This window comes from Balaenoptera physalus, assembly GCF_965194825.1.
Source record: "Balaenoptera physalus genome assembly, chromosome: 3".
NCBI classification, from domain to species: domain Eukaryota; kingdom Metazoa; phylum Chordata; class Mammalia; order Artiodactyla; family Balaenopteridae; genus Balaenoptera; species Balaenoptera physalus.
In genome coordinates, this window is record NC_138890.1 from 83194118 (window position 1) to 83211961 (window position 17844).

The following is a 17844-nucleotide window of genomic DNA, read 5'->3' on the forward strand; positions in this document are numbered from 1 at the left end:
CTCCCCTTCCTTTTGTAACCATAAGTTTATTTGCTAAGTCTGTGAGTCCATTTCTGTTTTGTAAATAAGTTCATTTATATCATTTTTTTAGATTCCACAATATTTGTCTTCCTCTGTCTGACTTACTTCACTAAGTATGATAAATCTCTAGATCCATCCACGTTGCTGCAAATGGCATTATTTCATTATTTTTTATGACTGAGTAATATTCCACTGGATATATACACCACATCTTCTTTGTCCATTCATCTATCAATGGATACTTAGGTTGCTTCCATGTCTTGGCTATTGTAAATAGTGCTGCTGTGAACATTGGGGTGCACGTATCTTTTTGAATTACGTTTTTCTCCAGATATATGTCCAGGAGTGGGATTGCAGGATCATATGGTAGCTCTATTTTTAGTTTTTTAAGGAACCTCCATACTGTTCTCTATAGTGGTTATACTAATTTACATTCTCACCAACAGTGTAGGAGGGTTCTTTTTTCTCTGCACCCTCTCCAGCATTTTTTATTTGTAGACTTCTTGATGTTGGCCATTCTGACCAGTGTGAGGCGATACCTCATTGTAGTTTTGATTTGCATTTCTTTAATAATTAGCGGTGTTGAGCATCTTTTCAAGTGCCTCTTGGCCATCTGTATGTCTTCTTTGGAGAAATGTCTTTTTAGATCTTCTGCCCATTTTTTTAAAAATATTTTATTTATTTATTTATTTATTTATGGCTGTGTTGGGTCTTCGTTTCTGTGCGAGGGCTTTCTCCAGTTGAGGCAAGCGGGGGCCATTCTTCATCGCGGTGCGCGGGCCTCTCATTATCGTGGCCTCTCCTGTTGCGGAGCACAGGCTTCAGACACGCAGGCTCAGCAATCGTGGCTCATGGGCCCAGCCGCTCCGCGGCACGTGGGATCCTCCCAGACCAGGGCTCGAACCCGTGTCCCCTGCATTGGCAGGCAGACTCTCAACCACTGCGCCACCAGGGAAGCCCCTGCCCATTTTTTGATTGGGTTGTTCTCCTAGCTTATCTTCGTGATAGAATTGACTTTGAAACCACTTTGTTTGGACACTAAATCCTATTCTCAATCATTGTACTGTTCTGCTTCTCCTGGTTCCACAGATTCTTATCAAGTCAGCCCAAAGTTGTCTGGACTTTAGCAGAATCCCAAAGTGATGATTGAGTCAGTTCTGAGCAGTTAAGAGACCAAGACACAACAGTGACCCAAAAAGGGCCTGATTTGGTCCTTTCGGGGGGACAAAGGTAAAGTAAATAAAACCAGTAGTTCTATACTGGTGTAGGAAAAGTGAGATGCCCTGGAAGGGACAGAAGTGATTTGTTGTTGACCATTCCAGCCAGTGGCGTGCTGATGCCACCTTGCACTGGCTCGCATCTGCCTTCAGGAGCCAGTTGTGTGCATCTCCTTCCAACTCTACATTCAGCCAAGTTAGATTAGCTTGGTCTTGGCCAAGGTGGGAGTATTAACAGTGTGGAAAATGGCAAACACTACAAATCAGAGTTTATTTCTCTGTAGAGCCAGTTGTTAAACATGTATCTGTACTGATTCTAGCCTTGTTTGTCGTTTTTTTTTTCTCAGTGAATTGTAGGTCCCTATAAAGTGTTGTTTCTGAAATGTGGTGTCTAAAAGGAAGTCTTAATTCTACATATGTAGATATTATACGTGGATTAAAGGAGCCATTCTAACATGTGCAGGTGAAGACATCACTGAAAGTGGCTCCATAACTAAACATGCTCAAGACAATTGAATAAGAGTGGCAGGACTTTGCTGCCGGTTCCAGAAGAGCATCTTGCTCTCAGAGCTGCCATCTGGGCCTGCAGGGGAAGGGATCTGTGGTCAGTTTCCTTTGGCAAGGTCCGGTGGCTCGGATTATGACAGTGAGACTGCGTGCCTGTGTGAATGACCTTTTCCTTTTTTGCATTTAAAAATAACCTACCAAAGATAGCATGGATAAATGAATTGAAGCACGGAGCTGAACGGATTCATTTGAGAAAAATATTTTTTCAGATCACCTGTCTTTTCAACTACATGTGCCTTCACTGGATATGGCACTTACAATGTTATCTGTAGAATCACCTCCCCTGATTTTCCATAGAAATGGGAACTAGGAATAGAATGGAAAAGTAGAACTACAGGTGACCTCCACATCTCAGTTTTCCTATTGCTTCCCGAGTCTCTCGTATTAAGCCTTTTGTCTGAACTGGAGGAGAAACGTGCATTTCAGCTGTTCTCCCAGCTCCCTCCTTCCTCCCTCCATGCAAGGGCTCCTGGGGAGGTGGAAATGTCTATTAGACACTTACCCTGATGTCCTTTAACTACAGTTATGAGAGAATAGCACTAGACAATCTCTCTTACTAAGGTCCCCTCTAGTTCAAAGAGATTCTGTGCCTAAATAACCGACATCCATGGGGCCTGCAGCACAGACAGTCCCTTGAAATGTGCCGTTCCAACTGCTTGAAGGGGGGACTGGGTTTCAGTCCTAGTTCTCTGGCCAGTTCAAGACATTTTTTTCTTTCTTGATCTGGACTTAACAGGTAGAAGGATACCTTCCCCCAGATTCTCTAGTAAAGTAGCAGCCAGAGCTGTAGTGGAAATAACAAGAGATAAAATTAGCCACCCTGAGCAGCCGAGAGCTCACATGATGGGGTCGGGGAGCGCTGGGCCAGCTGGGAGGCGCTGCCTGGCGCGGTCTTGCTTCTGTTGGGCTCTGCGCCACCCTGGAGGGTCTTACATAAGACATGTCACAGCAGCCTGCCCCTCCCTGCTGGGGCAGTTTGCAGGGCACAGGGTTAGCTGACCAGAGCCAAGCTCTATTTCTGGAAGGCAGAAAGTTCAGCTAAAGGGTAGCCACTGAGAAGATATTCGTTTACTCCATTGAAGGGAGCAGACACAGAGGCTGCTAGAGGGAAAATTATTTTAGGAGATCATTTTGTACAGATACGCCAAGAACATTTGGGAGCAGAGCAGAGGAAGAAAGCAGAGCGTGAACAAACTTGAAAAGTAACTCTGTTCCTCTGTTGTCATCCCTCCTTTGGCTACTGCACTGATTCAACCCCAGGATTTTAGAAGTATGATTTATCCAGTAAGTCTGCCGAAACAAGACTGTATGATTTCATCTTTGCCACCCACCTAAACTTATGTTTGGATGCACATTATATATAATATATTATACAGTAAATTATGATCATTCAACATCCTGGGAAACCTCTGTTAGCCAAATAAATACCAGATCCCCATGTTGGACTGGACATTTGTTATTATATTCAGGTCGTGGGGAGGGGTGTTGCTATCATGAATGCATTTATCCATTTCACTGCCTCACTACGCGATTAATTCCTTCAAGACAGAAGGAAATACGAGGTGTGGTGATAATGTGGCCAATTAAGGAGAAGTTATTTGAACTCATGTCTTTGCTGGTGGTGATGGGTGTGTGTGTGTGTGTGTGTGTGTGTGTGTGTGTGTTGGTGGAGTAGGTGTGTATCGCCTATCGGAAATGACAGTTTTGAAGCGGTGTAGGTCCAAAGCTAGGAAGGGGAGAGCCAAGCTGGGATCTAGGGACAGAGGTTAAAAACTAGCAACCAAGGCAGGCTGAAAGCAGGGACACTGAGGCATGCGGGCAGGGAAAAATCCAGAAGGCAGAAACCAAATCAGGAAAGGGCTATCTGACAGCAGGAAAGAATAGAGAATGTGAACCAGGAAACTGGACTTTAATGAGCCCCAGGACATTCCTGAAGCCCTAGGGTTAGCAAAGAGAGTGCACGCACCAAGGCCCAGAGCGATTCTGTCTGAACAGTTGCACCACTTGATATCTGATATTGTATATTCAGGCAAGCACCCAACATTTTTGGAGGACACATCTTGGAAACTGCTTTCAGAGACAAGTTTTTGAACAACGCAAGAAAAAAATATCATACGTTTTTTGTGAGTGATCTTATTATTTTACTCTATTTAAGCAGAGGGGTGCAAGACCAAATTTGTGCCCGGTGGAAGACGGATGGGTGCCTGGGAATGCCCATTGCGAGGCCATCGCAGTGGTCCAGGAAGAGATGATGGTGGCCTTGACCAGGGTGGGTGGCTGGGGTGGGAGATGGGGGCTGGGGATGCAGAAAAGGTGACAGATTTGAGTACTAGTTAGACCACCGGCTGCTAACTGAAATGCCTACAGGCTTTTATATGTGTTTTACATTTTTCATACTAAGTTTATTTTAATTGTGAGAAAACAAGAGATGGAGAGCTCCAGTAACTATGCTGGAAACCTCCAAATTAAAAGAGACTTAAAAATAGATAGCTAGTGGGAAGCAGCCGCATAGCACAGGGAGATCAGCTCGGTGTTTGTGACCACCTAGAGAGATGGGATAGGGAGGGTAGGAGGGAGGGAGACGCAAGAGGGAGGAGATATGGGGATATATGTATACGTATAGCTGATTCACTTTGTTATAAAGCAGAAACTAACATACCATTGTAAAGCAATTATACGCCAATAAAGATGTTAAAATGAATAAATAAATAAATAAAAGAGACAAACATATTTACCAGTTGCAATACAGGGGCCTTACTTGGATTCTTTGTTCAAGCAAATTGTTAATTATGAGACTTGGAAAGTTGAACACTGACTTTTTGTATTAAGGAGTTGTTATTTTTACATGTGATAATGGCATTGTGGTATTTTTTTAAGAGTCTGTATCTTTTAGAGATATATGCTGAGATATTTATAGATGAAATCATATGACTGGAGTTTTCTCCAAAAAATATGGGGGAGTGGGAAGGAATTAGCTGAAAAGAGATTGTCTCTGAGTTGAATTTTGTTAGAGCTGGATGATGGGTTCATGGGGACTCGTTATTCACGGAGCCAAGGCCTTCCTTGTGATGACAGCTGCTAGTGCCATGTGCCAGAAACTTCTCAGAGCTACATGTCTGCTCTGCTTGTATGGATGAACAATGCTGTTGCTCTAGGATGAAGACATCCAAATGCCCACTTTAATAGAGAGATGAAACAGAGCCACAAGAAGGTGGGAGTTGTAGAGGAGCTTTTTTGTTTGTTTTAAATGTATGTATCCAGCTCTTTCTGCTAAAAGTTGAAAAGAAGAAGCATTTTGGAATTTATCAAGATGAGTAATGATGTGTGGGAGAAGCTAGTTGCCCCCTTTCTCTTTTCCTTCCTTAGAAGCTGAACCCTAATTGTTTGGCAGGCTTCATTGCTGCCTAAACATTTCCCAGCCTCCTTGTTATAAGGTGTGGCCATGTGATTTAGTTCTGGTCCATGAGATGTAAGCAGAAATGTTATGTGGATGTGTAAAACAGAGAGCTAGTGGGAACCTGCTGTATAGCGCAGGGAGCTCAGCTCGGTGCTCTGTGGTCACCTAGATGGGGGGGATGGGGGGCAGCGGGAGGGAGGTCCAGGAAAAGTAACACAACACTGTAAAGCAACTATACCCCAATTAACAAAGAAAAAAAAGAAACGTTATGCGGAACTTTCTGGAAGGCTCTTTAAAGGGAGCTGACTCATCTAGGAGGTGTGTCCCTCTTTTCTTCCCTCTCTTTTTCTTGCTGCCTGGAATGCAGGTGTGAGGTGTAGAGCTCCAGTAACTATGCTGGACCACTGAAAGTGGAAGTCACATACCCAGTGTGGCAGAGCAGAGAGAAAGAAGGAGCCTAGGTCACTGATGACTCTCTGAACTGCCTGTCTCTGGACTTATTTTTCAAAGTGAAAATATACTTTCATGTGGTTAAGCCAAAATTACTCTAGAATTTTAATTAGATGCAAAGAGCCTAAATGCTAATTAATACAAGTAACAGATTGTTTATTGTTAATAAATAAAACATTAGTCAAAAATAAAAGTGTATAGAGTTGTTTTTTCAGCAATTCCAGTCAGGATTTCACCCTGTAGATATGCACGAAGATATAGTATTGTTTGCAAGAGCAAAGAGCAAACACTACAAGCAACCTAAGCATCCATGCATGGGCACTGGTTACACAGACAAGCCTTTAGTGGGTATCAGGGAGCCAGTCGAACAGTGAGATCTGTGTTGCTGTGAAAGAGCCTCAGTTCTTATCATTCAGTGAAAATGAGTAAGTTACAAAGAAGCATGTGTAGTTTGATCTCTTGTGTAAATTATATAAATATAAATTATATTATTATATATTTAATTACTATATTTTATTATACCATATATAAATTATATATGATCTTATATAATTATACGTATGTTTTATCTATTTACTATATTTTATTGTACCATATATATGAATTATATATATAAATTGAATTGAAAAAATGAATTATATACCATATATAAAAATTATATATACATATATTATGTATATATGTATCTGTATACATATATACATATATATGGTATAAGTTATATATGTATATATATAATTTTTATATATGGTATATGTATAGCCATATATATATATATATATATATATATATATATATATATATATATATATATGTATATATTTTTTTCACCTAGAAGGAAATAAAAATCTGCTAACTGAAGGAAGAGAGGGCCAGGGAGTTGGTGTGGGGAGAGGCTTTTATTTGTCACTGTATATATTTTTGTACAGATTGAATTTTCTCTCTACAGTCTTTCTTTATATTAATAAAAGAATTACTTCTAATAGCACACATTCTCTCCAAGCCTAATTTTATAAATTAATAGCACAAAGAGTTTGACTCATTAAATTTCCTTCAGTATCATTATCCTAATATTTAAGGTATAGACTGATTTCAGTCTGTACTAATTTAAATGGTTACAATAAAGGTATTATTGTCCCCCTCCCATCTCCCTGACACTGTCCTTCTCTCCCTCTTTCGCCCTCTCTCTTTTACTCCCACTCCTCACCCTCCTCTCCTTCCCCCGCTCTCCTCCTTCCATAAATATGTAATATTACTGACCAAGGGCCTGGTCTTCCCAAGGCGCATGCAGAGGATCGGGGAGACCAGAACACAGGAAAGCATCTCCCCAGGAATGGCTGAGCTAGCTAGGGATTCTGTCCACCAGTGCCGGGACAGACACAGATACTGAGCACACAGTCCTGGGAACTCTCAGTGGCCTCCAAGTGGATTTCACCAGGTTGTTTGTTTGTTGCAGATGAATGAGGTCACATGTGCTCAGATAGGAGTTGGCACATGTCCAGGAGTTTATTTACTTAGGCTTCAAATGAAGGCAAAGGTTTATTTTGACATTTTCCCGTAGCATCAGAGCTCTGCTTACGAGAGCAGGATGGGAACACAGCAGGAAGACAGCAGCAAGACAGCCATGTGCCACGAGGCAGCTGGCAGAAGAGGTGACATTTGTTTCCAAGGGATCTCAAGGCCCTGTGAAGCCCACAAGAGCCGCACAATTGGTGTTTTCAATTTTAGAACAGATATTTCTACGGGAAATGGTAGAAGTTATATATGTATATATATATAATTTTAGTTATATATGGTCAGGTTATATATGTGGTCAGGTTAGTTCCTGACCACATACTTTAATGATAAAATCTGAACCTTGGCAACCCCGTGAACCAGAAAGGATTACCGTAGGATGATCAAGAAAACTCATGTCTAAAGAATGGCAAGTTCCACGGTTGCTTCAGGGATGGATTCTCACATAGATTAATATGAGTTGATAAAGTCTGAGAGATGAAGGGAGGAGCATGGGGGAAATGAGGGGTCTAGGAATTTGTCACTAGACCAGGTGTATTGGTCCCAACCATTTTGGTTTTGAAATCCATGCCTGAATGTTTGGTGGGTGATTTCAGGCACAGTTAGATCCAGGGCTCTCAACAGTACGTGAAGGACTTTTGTCACTGCCTCTTTCCCTCAGCCCTGCTTTCCTCTGTGTTAGTTTCATGCACAGTCAGGCATTCCCTACATGTTGGCAAAGGGTTACCAAAGGGTTCCATCTACCAGTTTAGCAATCCTGGGGTCGAATACCTTTTTCTCTGTATTTCTAACAATGTCAGGGCTGATTTTCACTGCTCAGTTTGGGACACATGCCCATCTCTGAACCAATCACTGCCCCTGTTATCTTCTAGGTCCAGACCTGGTACCCAGGCCTGGAGCCAGTCACACCAGACTGGGGAATGGGAGGGGAATTTCAAGGGAAAATTAGTGTGTTGTTATCTATCAGAGGCAGGAGGAGATAGATGACAGGCAATTAAAAACCCCCTACACTGGCATAGACTGCCTAGCTTCAAGTTTTTTTTCGGTAGTAAATGAAAGGGAGAAGGGGGACTACCAATGTACCCCCAGTATATGATCCTTCTTGGAAATGATAGAGATCACAGGCTCCCAGACTACAACCAAGGCTTTGGGGCTTACTCTAGAGTTTTTGGGTGTCTTGTAGTTTTCCCAAGTATTGGGGTTGAAAACAGATTGGGACTAGAAAACATAAATGTGTTCTTCGAGGTATTCTCCAAGCCTGGATGAATACCTGGTCTAGGATTTTCCTCAGAAAGGTAGAATATTAGAAAACTTTTCCTAGGGGCTTTATAATTCCTCCCCTAATCCTAAGGAGTCAGCCTGTTTTATTTTTGCCATTGTTCCATTATTGCCTCTAATTAAAGACTTCCAAAGCAGTGAACAAAGGGAGAGCTGGACTCATACTCAGGAGTTCTGCCCCCAAATCAGGGGGCTCTTCTCTGCTCTGCTGTGGGTGGGTAGAAAAAGCAGTAAAGAACATTGGTGCCACCTTCCAGAAATGGCATGTTTGAAAATAAATCTTTGTAAGACTGAGAAATGTTGCCTTTCTTAATACACAGATTGAGTGGAGTCTACAGAGACTTGGAAAATGCTGGATCAGAAGGCAAATGATGTGGTTGAACCAAGCAAGCAGAGAAAAATGCAGCACTGCCAGCCCTTTTCACCATGTCGGAACATGAGAACTAGGTGAAGACAAGTAGCTCACCTGCCAATTGTTTTTCTTACTGGGGAGAGAATATTCTGGAACTCTTCCTACAGGAAAGGCCATCAGGCATAGACCTCTTTCCAAACAAACATTACTAGTAAGGAGGAGTGGTATAGTTTGGAAATGTGAAGAAAGAAGAGAAAGGAGTCAATTTTGGCTGCAGGAACAGCGCAGGTGATTGCCCGGGGGAGAAGCGCCAGCTACAGACCTGTCAGTTGAGTCCCCCTCTGAGCACGCTGGGAAGTTTTCACAGAGCCTCTGGTCATTCCTCATTCCTTTTACTGAGGACGGTTCAGAAAGTCCAGGTTAGACAAACCCTGTGCCTCCTTCTCAGTTCCAGAACATGACCCAAAGAGGAAGCAAGATCTGGAAATGTCAACAGAGGTAACCCAGTTGACCTGCCACACATACTTCCTCACCTACAGCTACTGGAAAGGGCCATCCTACCCACCATGGGACTGGACCAGGAATGGCCCCTAACCAAGCCAGGAACCAACTGAGTGACTCTTTCTGAAATCGGAGACATAGCTAGAACTGCCAACATGCTGGAGGAACGTAAGGAAACAGATGCATGGAACGTAAGCTGAGGCACCAGGGCGACCACTTGCTGCACTGGGGACCCTGAGCCTGAGTGACGAGCACTTTTCTGTTTTAGACCCACTGATTCGTGTGTGTGGACCCCCATAGGCTTTGGAGCCTGTGACCCCTGTGCTAAGTAAGGGAGCTCAGCTCTGGCCGTGGAGGGTTTCTCAGGGATCCCAGTTCCTGTCCCTTCTGAGGTCTCATTTATTAGTTATCCTGAATTCCCAAGACTTTTTCATACATAGAGTGAGCACTCTCTCTTCTCCCTGCTACCCTCACACAATACACAACTTATCTGAGCAAAGTTGAGTGGGTTTCAGACCCAGCTGCCAAACGAGCTTTCGGTAAAACAACTTCTGAGCATTAACCTAGCAGAGGCAAGATGCCATGGGGAAGGGAACTGGAGTGTATGGCACTTCATTTCCATACCTTCACCTGGAGCCATTGGCCCCTCTAAAAAGGTCCTCCACACACCTCCTCGGCGGCCTCCGAACCCCTGTTAACATAGATTCTTTCAGGCTTCACCCCACCCCAGCACCTGGGCGTAGCTAACTATGTCATGGAGACATCAAGCTATAAATGACTTTTTGCTCCTACCTTCTCACTCAAGTTGTCAACTTGTATGTTCGGGAGATAGTTTTAGATATTTGCTTGTTTTTTGCGGAATTTTGGTGACCTCACTCACTGGGTCTGTGTATAGATGCCAGGAGAGGAAAGGGTCCTCACGGTCGGCACTCAGAGACCTGGGTGTTTTGGGGCTGTTGCCCAAGGAAGTGGGTGTGCAGCATGCTTTAAAGCCATCGTGCAGTACTTTGCTCTCTTCTGTGAGTCAGTCATGTGCTGTCTAAAATAGGTGTTGAGTGTGGGCGGGGCAGTTCAAAGACAACAGGACTCATCGAGTTTATTCCCAGGGACAGTGCGACCCCTCATACAAAGGCTTGATGAGGCTCCTTTTGGCTGTTGTAAGGGTCGGATTGAGCATGCAAACCCACTGAGCTGACTGGTTCAGCTCGGCCCTGGTGATCCCCACATACAGCTGCGTGCTGTGTCTTTAGGGAGGTGGGAGCAAGTGGATTTTACCAAATGTCTGGACGTGAGGCAGGCGCATACTTGTGGCTGGGCTTTCCTAATAAACCCTACAGTGTGTGGTTCCCTAAGAATGCACAAGCTCACCAATGGAGCTTAAGACAGGCACGCTAGGGATTTTCACACTTTTAGAACATGTGTTTGGAGATGAGGAACCCTCCCCTGCTCTTGTATGAACATGTTCTCATGTTGGTCATGTGAACGTTTAACCAATAGCTCAGGCTGATACAGGACAATCGGCTGAGTTCTAAGGCTACCCATGGCCCTTCCTGCTCAGCTGGCTGTTCCATGTTAGATCATTGAAAGGGTCATCACATGACTATCAGCAGTCACACGTGAGACCTGAGGAAAGGCGCCTTCTGATTTGAAAAGGCCATGTGGTGATGAGCAAACTCCAGGCAATCTGCAGCTGTAATGCATCAGGGCACGGAATGGACACCTTTTCTGCAGTGCAAGGAGGAGGGGAAGTAGTTGTTTAGAAACATTGCAAATACTGGTGCAAGAAAAGCTAGGAATTTCCAAGGATTACATGTGGCAGGTGCCTGTTGTGTCAGAGAAAACTTTTAGAGATCACTCTGTAGGGGGCGAGGAGGAAGGTTTGCTGGACTAACAAAAATACTTGCTTTCCACCCAGCCTTGCCCTAGGCAGATATGTGGCAGAAGGTTATCCTTCAACTTCCCTTTCTGTACCATTTTCTTGACCTCGCTCTTAGCTTTCACATCCCATATCACCACCATCCATGCTGTAGGCAACCATCACTCTCTCTGCCCTCTTATATCCCTCATTTTTATCCTAGAATAAGTATTAGTCACTGTGTTAAGGCTTCCGAGATGATTCTAAGCCTTACTGTTAACTGTGAAATATTAGAAGAATGTGTCCCCCTTTTAGTGACCATCATCAGAAGAGGAAGGCCCTGTGGACAATAGGAGGGCTTTTGTACTTTCTTGACACTGCAAATCATGATTTAAGGCAAACTCTGCTTAAGGCAAAGACAATAGCATATCCAGCAAGAGTCCAGAAGCAGAAAGTCATCCAAACAGGACAGTGTCCCTGAAAGGGACTCACATTTTTCTTATGTGTTGCTGCTTTATTTGTTGTTATTTTTGTTTGTGTTAATTTGTTTTTTAAATTATATTTTGTTTTAGTTTGTTTTTTGAGAACTTGACATTTTCCCTCCCCTGGTGCCCACAGCTGTGGGAGCAGCATTGGCTGACCCATGGCATCTCTTTGGGACTCAGGAGTCACTACAGCTTCCAGGTAAGATTTCAGGTCCTGAGGGTCCCTCCCTACTGCATTTTGGGAAGACATTTTAAGTAACAAGAGAGCTACTAACAAACTACAATATAGTTGAAAACTTTGCTGTCAGATGGTAGTTATATACAGCCTGAATCTCACCTTGTCATCACTTGTAAAGGCTACCTCTGAGCCCAAGCTCCCAGTACATACAGATACGTCATCTGATTGCCTTATTGCTTAAATTTGTTAACTTGTGAGAGCAATATCATGGAGACTAAGTAAAGGAAGATTCTAGGATTGTTAAACTTGCTAAAGCTTTACACCAGTTCTCAAATGATTTCTGAAATGATCATATTTGGAGACATATTGCATGCAACGTTTCCACCTGTTAGAGCCCCATGAAATGGCCATTCCAAATGGTAATCCAGGAAGTGAGTCCTATTCTTGCTAGATGAAAACCCCATTAAGACTTCATTTGCTTCAAAGTAATTTACCTGGACCTCTTTACTTACCTGAGTTAATGGTTCTTATCAATGTCCCAGTGCTCAAGGGATATAGTAGACATTGTTTTTCTTTTTTTATAAGGAGAAAAAAAATATTGAGAAGGCAGAACTACAGCTCGTTCCCTCTGAGTGTGGGTCTGTTCTTTTTTTTCCTATCACAATTCTGTCAATTCTCTTGCCAATATTTTCTAATTTCTTACTTAGTTCTAAAGATTTTCTTCTAATTTATTCCACCCTCCAATTCGATGTCCCGCCAAGTGACAATTTCCCATTCTCCTCCCAGCGTCTTTCCAGTCAACATCTAACTTTACTTCCTCCTCGTTTCTTTCACCCCATGACTTCTTCTCTTACCCATAATCATAATTGGGTGGGTTTTTGCCATCCATGCAACAGTGGCTCAGTGGGATATCTGATAAATTCCCAAAGCCTTACAGTTTGACAGTAGCCAAATTCTGTATCCACATGGCCTGACCTCCTCTTTACTAAACACACATTCTCATTACCTATAAGTAATCCTAACCCCTTTGGAGTCCTCCACCACCACCACCAATTTTGAATTTTTTTTTTCCAATCTCCTGACATTATGAAGATTTCCTCAGCTTGCTGAAAGGAGAGTAGTCCTACTGTGTCATAATATTCAAAGTTCTCTTATACACATCCCCCATCTTTTCTTCTTCCTAATACCTACTCCCCACCTGCACTCTATTCAAACTCATTTCATTCTGCATACCTGGTGTTTTCCTATTCTTTGCTGGAGAAGGCATCACTGTAAAGCTGTCTAGATGATCAACCACCAAAAATGTGCAAGGATCTCACAAGACCATGATCATAGGCCTAATTGGAGAATAACGACATCCCACAATTGCACATAAACATGTTCCCATTTCAGTTTATGTAAGTTTATGTCAATTACTAATAGAAAATTTAGCTGTTTTTTAGAGAAATGCATTGTGTTTTGGGTTACTTCATCTTCAGAATCCATTTAATTGGCTTTTTCCCAAATTTTTAGTTAGAACTAAACAAAAGCTATTGTAGACTAGAAAACATCAAACAAATATATCATGATTTCATTGCAAGTTGGTTTCACAACCTGCATACTTGAAAAATGAGCATCACCAGCTGAGTTTAAATACAATAGAGATATCAGAGCTCGACCCACTGGCCACGCAGGAAAAGATATTTATGTAAGCAAGCTTCCAAAAATCAGTAACTAGAGTGACATTTGATGTGGCATTTGATAAACAACACAGGTAAAATGAAAAGTGTTAGTTATCCATGGTGATGACTAATGATAAAATAATAATAAAATATCCATTGCTTAAATATTTCCATGTGTGGGAGAAAAAAAATACGACAAGGAGGGCAGAGCCTTTTGTGATGAATGTTCCAGCTGGTGAGACTGCCAGGTGGTTCTGAGTCTCTGTTGAAAACTGTTTAGAAGGCTGGCCCTCTCAGAGGAAGTCAGCTCTGCTGCTTTAAGGTAGTGGTTTACAAAAGCCAGGGAGCTTTGAAAATACAACAAACATAGCAATAACCATGGCCTCCACCCATGATAACCAAATAAAAATATCCAGGATGTCCACGTTCTGTCTTAAAGCTCCCAGCTGATTCTAATGTGCACTCAGAGTTGAAAGCCATAGCTCTAGGCCTGATGACTCATGAATTTTGAGGGTGGACAAGGAAATGTGGTTCCATTTCAGGGTGGTGGACTAAGTATATCGTCCAGCATCTTCATTCCTGCAGCAAGGGCCTTAACTGATGATCCTAAGTAAGAAGTGAAACTTTCAGTGAACCAGAAACCAGGATAAATCCTAAAGTATGGGATGTACACTGGCTTGATGCAAAAACACAGAGCCCAATCTAAAATGTGTACAGAAGACTAGTGCCAAAAAGGTGAAGGAGCACCAATACTCCATCCCCAAAGGTGGCAGACACCCGAAGCAGGAGGGTAACAAGGACAATCAACACTTCGGTCCTTGGGGCACTGCTGCAGGAGGGACCATCAGTTCATCCTCTACTGATGCCTTTCCATCTGCTCTTGAGCCAAACAGCAGTGACAAAGTGTCAGCCTCCAGGTAGGAGTCATGGCCAGGGAGCCCAGATGAGACAGATATGGCTCTGTGTCATGAGGCGGGGAATTGGGCACCAGACCTGAACACCCCAGAGAAATCTCTCCCAGTGGCTTTTCCTTCTTCACTGTCCCTGAGAAAAGGCCAGAGGACAATTTAGACCAGCAATCTCCCCAAGAAGATGACTACTCATTGACAGACAATGCAATTTAATGGAGAATCTCAACCATACAGATTACAGAGACAAGATCACCACACATATGAAGAAGACCAACACTACAAAAGATTACAAACTCAACAAGATGGATGAACTAACAACACTCAAGCAAGATAAATGATAGAGCAAGCAAAGCAGGAATTAAGAATAAGCATAAGTAGATTTTTCTGATAGATGTGTGAGGATAGAGCAGTCACAAATAAATCAACTGGAGGTCATGGAGATTAAAATTTAGTCCTTATAATAAAAAACTGAATAAGCAGATGAAACTGATATTTTTCCTGAAATTTAATTTTATTATAGTAAAGACTAATGATGTCTTATAACCTAGTGACTAGTGATAGTTCATAAGTTTAGTAGTTTACTTTTTGGAAAGCATATAACAATATTCAAATAAGACATTATAGAAAGTATTTTAAAGAATGAAATGTTTTCTGTAATTTTTAAAAGGCTTGGTCCATTTTGAAAAATTGACAATGAATGAAAAATTAAATCAAAAGAAAGAAAAATAAGTTTTCCCCTCAAATACATAAGAAACACTTGCTGGTATTTGCATTTTAAGTGCCTGGAGTAAGATGGGCTGAATTTTTCAAAGGCAGTAATAGCTTGTACAAGGACTTGTTTCATTTGATTTAGCACCAACTAAAATAAAAATAAATATATCATTTAAGTTATAGTCTGGTTTCTCCTCCATTTCTCATACTGCCCCACTACTCCAGGGCACAGTACATAAGCACTCATTCTCAGATTACACACACTGGCAAGATTTTTTCCCCTTAAGATAGGATGTCAGCGAACGCCAGCAGGTATCAACTTCTTTGATCAGGAATAAAGAACTCCACCTTCAGCAAATTCAGTTACTTTCCTGGTCCTGTCATATAAAGCCTTTCTATTGCCACATCCGTTTACTAATTATGATGGTTATTTCTGTCAAGGAAATTTCCCACCAGGCATGCTTGATCTATTTCTATTTCCTAATGATACAGTATTTTATTTTATGCAGTATCACAAGTTTTCTTCTATTCATTCTTCTTTTTAAAATACTTTGTTACTCACCAAGGCATATCGATCAAAAAGAGAACTGGCAAGTAGATCCTAAAACACACTTTTTTTTTTTTGGCCGCATGGGATGTGGGATGTGGGATCTTAGTTCCCCAACCAGGGATTGAACCAATGCCCCCAGCAGTGGAAGCGCACAGTGTTAACCACTGCACCGCCAGGGAAGTCCCCTAAAACACGTTTCTTAACCTGAGTAACATCTGAAAACATAAGACGTCAATTACATTTTCCATTAAAGAAAATTCATTCAATTTTGGTGCTTGTACAAGAACTTACAATGTCAATTTCTAACATGTTATATCCCTCAGTGAACACGTATTTTCAAAAGAAAACAAATCATATCAAAGTAATACTTTCCTAAATTTTTTTTATAGCAAATTGAAAATTCTGAGTAAACTGAAGGTATGTTTAACAACAAAAGTAATATAGCTCATACGGCCTGCTTATAGGTTTCTTAAAGACAACAGTAAACTCGCATTCTGCAGTGGACTGGTAAATCCAGTTATTTTTATCCGGAATTTTATAGAGGTAGCATCTCACAAAACCACATCCCCTGTGCTAGAAATGTCTTTTTTGGTATCTGGCTACACAAAAGCTTCTGATGAAATACTTTCTGCAAATTAGTATAATGTTAATTTTTTACTTTTCCAGAAAAATATGAAACCTTACCAGTCACTTATTCTTACTGAACACAAATTAGATTACTACCAGTTGCTCTTGTACTTTTGGTCTAAAAGAATTTTTTAAAGTTTAGACATTTTTAATGTTTCTGAATTGCACACTCATAGAAGACAGCTGGATAAAACACACTAGACAATTTCAAAAGACAAATCTTTTTTTTATTAATTAATTATTTTTGGCTGCGTTGGGTCTTCGTTGCTGCGTGCAGGCTTTCTCTAGTTGCGCAGGCAGGGGCTACTCTTCGTTGTGGTGTGCAGGCTTCTCCTTGCGGTGGCTTCTCTTGTTGTGGAGCACAGGCTCTAGGCTCGTGGGCTTCAGTAATTGTGGCACTTGGGCTCAGTAGTTGTGGCGCATGGGCTTAGTTACTCCGTGGCATGTGGGATCTTCCCGGACCAGGGCTCGAACCCGTGTCCCCTGCATTGGCAGGCGGATTCTTAACCACTGCGCCACCAAGGAAGTCCCCAAAAGACAAATCTTAGTATTAGACTCATTTGGCATATCCTTAATATCCCGAATAAAATCCACAGAAGTGAAACTAATATAATTTTCAAAGAATTCATTCATGGTGGGGTCTTAGAACAAGGAACTCCATGTGAAGAAAGGAAGAGTTCTGCTCATCTTGCTAATCACAAGGATTTTTCCTCATGGGGTAATTGAGTTTTTTGGTGTCTCTGTGGGACTTTTGTTTGCAGGAAAGCATGCATACAGGACCAGATCTGATTGGTTTCTGTTCCAGAAAATGTTTCCAACACTCCCTTTTTCTCGTAATATTCCAGGACCGGTTTTGTTTGGTCTTCGTAAACCTTCATTCTCTTGATAAGTGTCTCTGGTTTATCATCCACACGCTGAATGAGAGGCTCTCCAGTCACATCATCCACGTCGACTGCTTTGGGAGGGTTAAATTCGAGGTTGTAGCCGCGGCCACTGGCTGGATGAATCCAGCGAGCCGTGAGGCGTTGCCGGATGACTTCAAAGGGCACGTTCAGGTTCATCACCAGGTGTACCTGATAAACTCTATCCAGGGTTTCAGCCTGTGTTAAGTGTCCTGGGGAAACCACACAACAGCCAGTTATACTGGGTGAAATTTTTCAGCTCCTGGAGGATCAGCCGAGTCATGAGGTCGTCTGGGATGAGCTTCCCCTGGGCCATGAAAATGTTGGCCAGCACACCAATTTCTGTGTCCCTCAGCATGTTGTCTCGGAGCACGTTCCCGCTGGAGAACTTCTTCAGCTGGAAGTGTCTGATGATGCGCAGCGCCAGGGTGCGCTTGCCGGAGCCCGGGGCGCCTATGATCACGGAGCGCAGGAGCTGCCTTTACGCTCCCATGGCTGCTGAGTGAGGCCAGGGCCAAGCCCACGGTTGGGCTCCTGGTTGGACGCCGGCTGCGCCTGCGCGCTCGCTCCCAGTCGCGGCGGCCCGACGTCGGGGGCAGAGCCACGAAGAAGCGCCGAGGGCGAGAGGGCGTAACCCACGCGGAAACGGACGGACGCTACGGAAGA

General features: G+C 42.6%; 1 pseudogene across 1 annotated transcript; it reads right to left on the reverse strand.

Moving 5' to 3' along the window:
• Nucleotides 1-6444: 6444 nt before the first annotated feature.
• LOC309657841 (GTP:AMP phosphotransferase AK3, mitochondrial pseudogene) lies at nucleotides 6445-17841 on the reverse strand (annotated as a pseudogene). Its single transcript has one exon. The product of its transcript is annotated as a GTP:AMP phosphotransferase AK3, mitochondrial pseudogene (transcript).
• Between the last annotated feature and the right edge of the window lie 3 nt (nucleotides 17842-17844).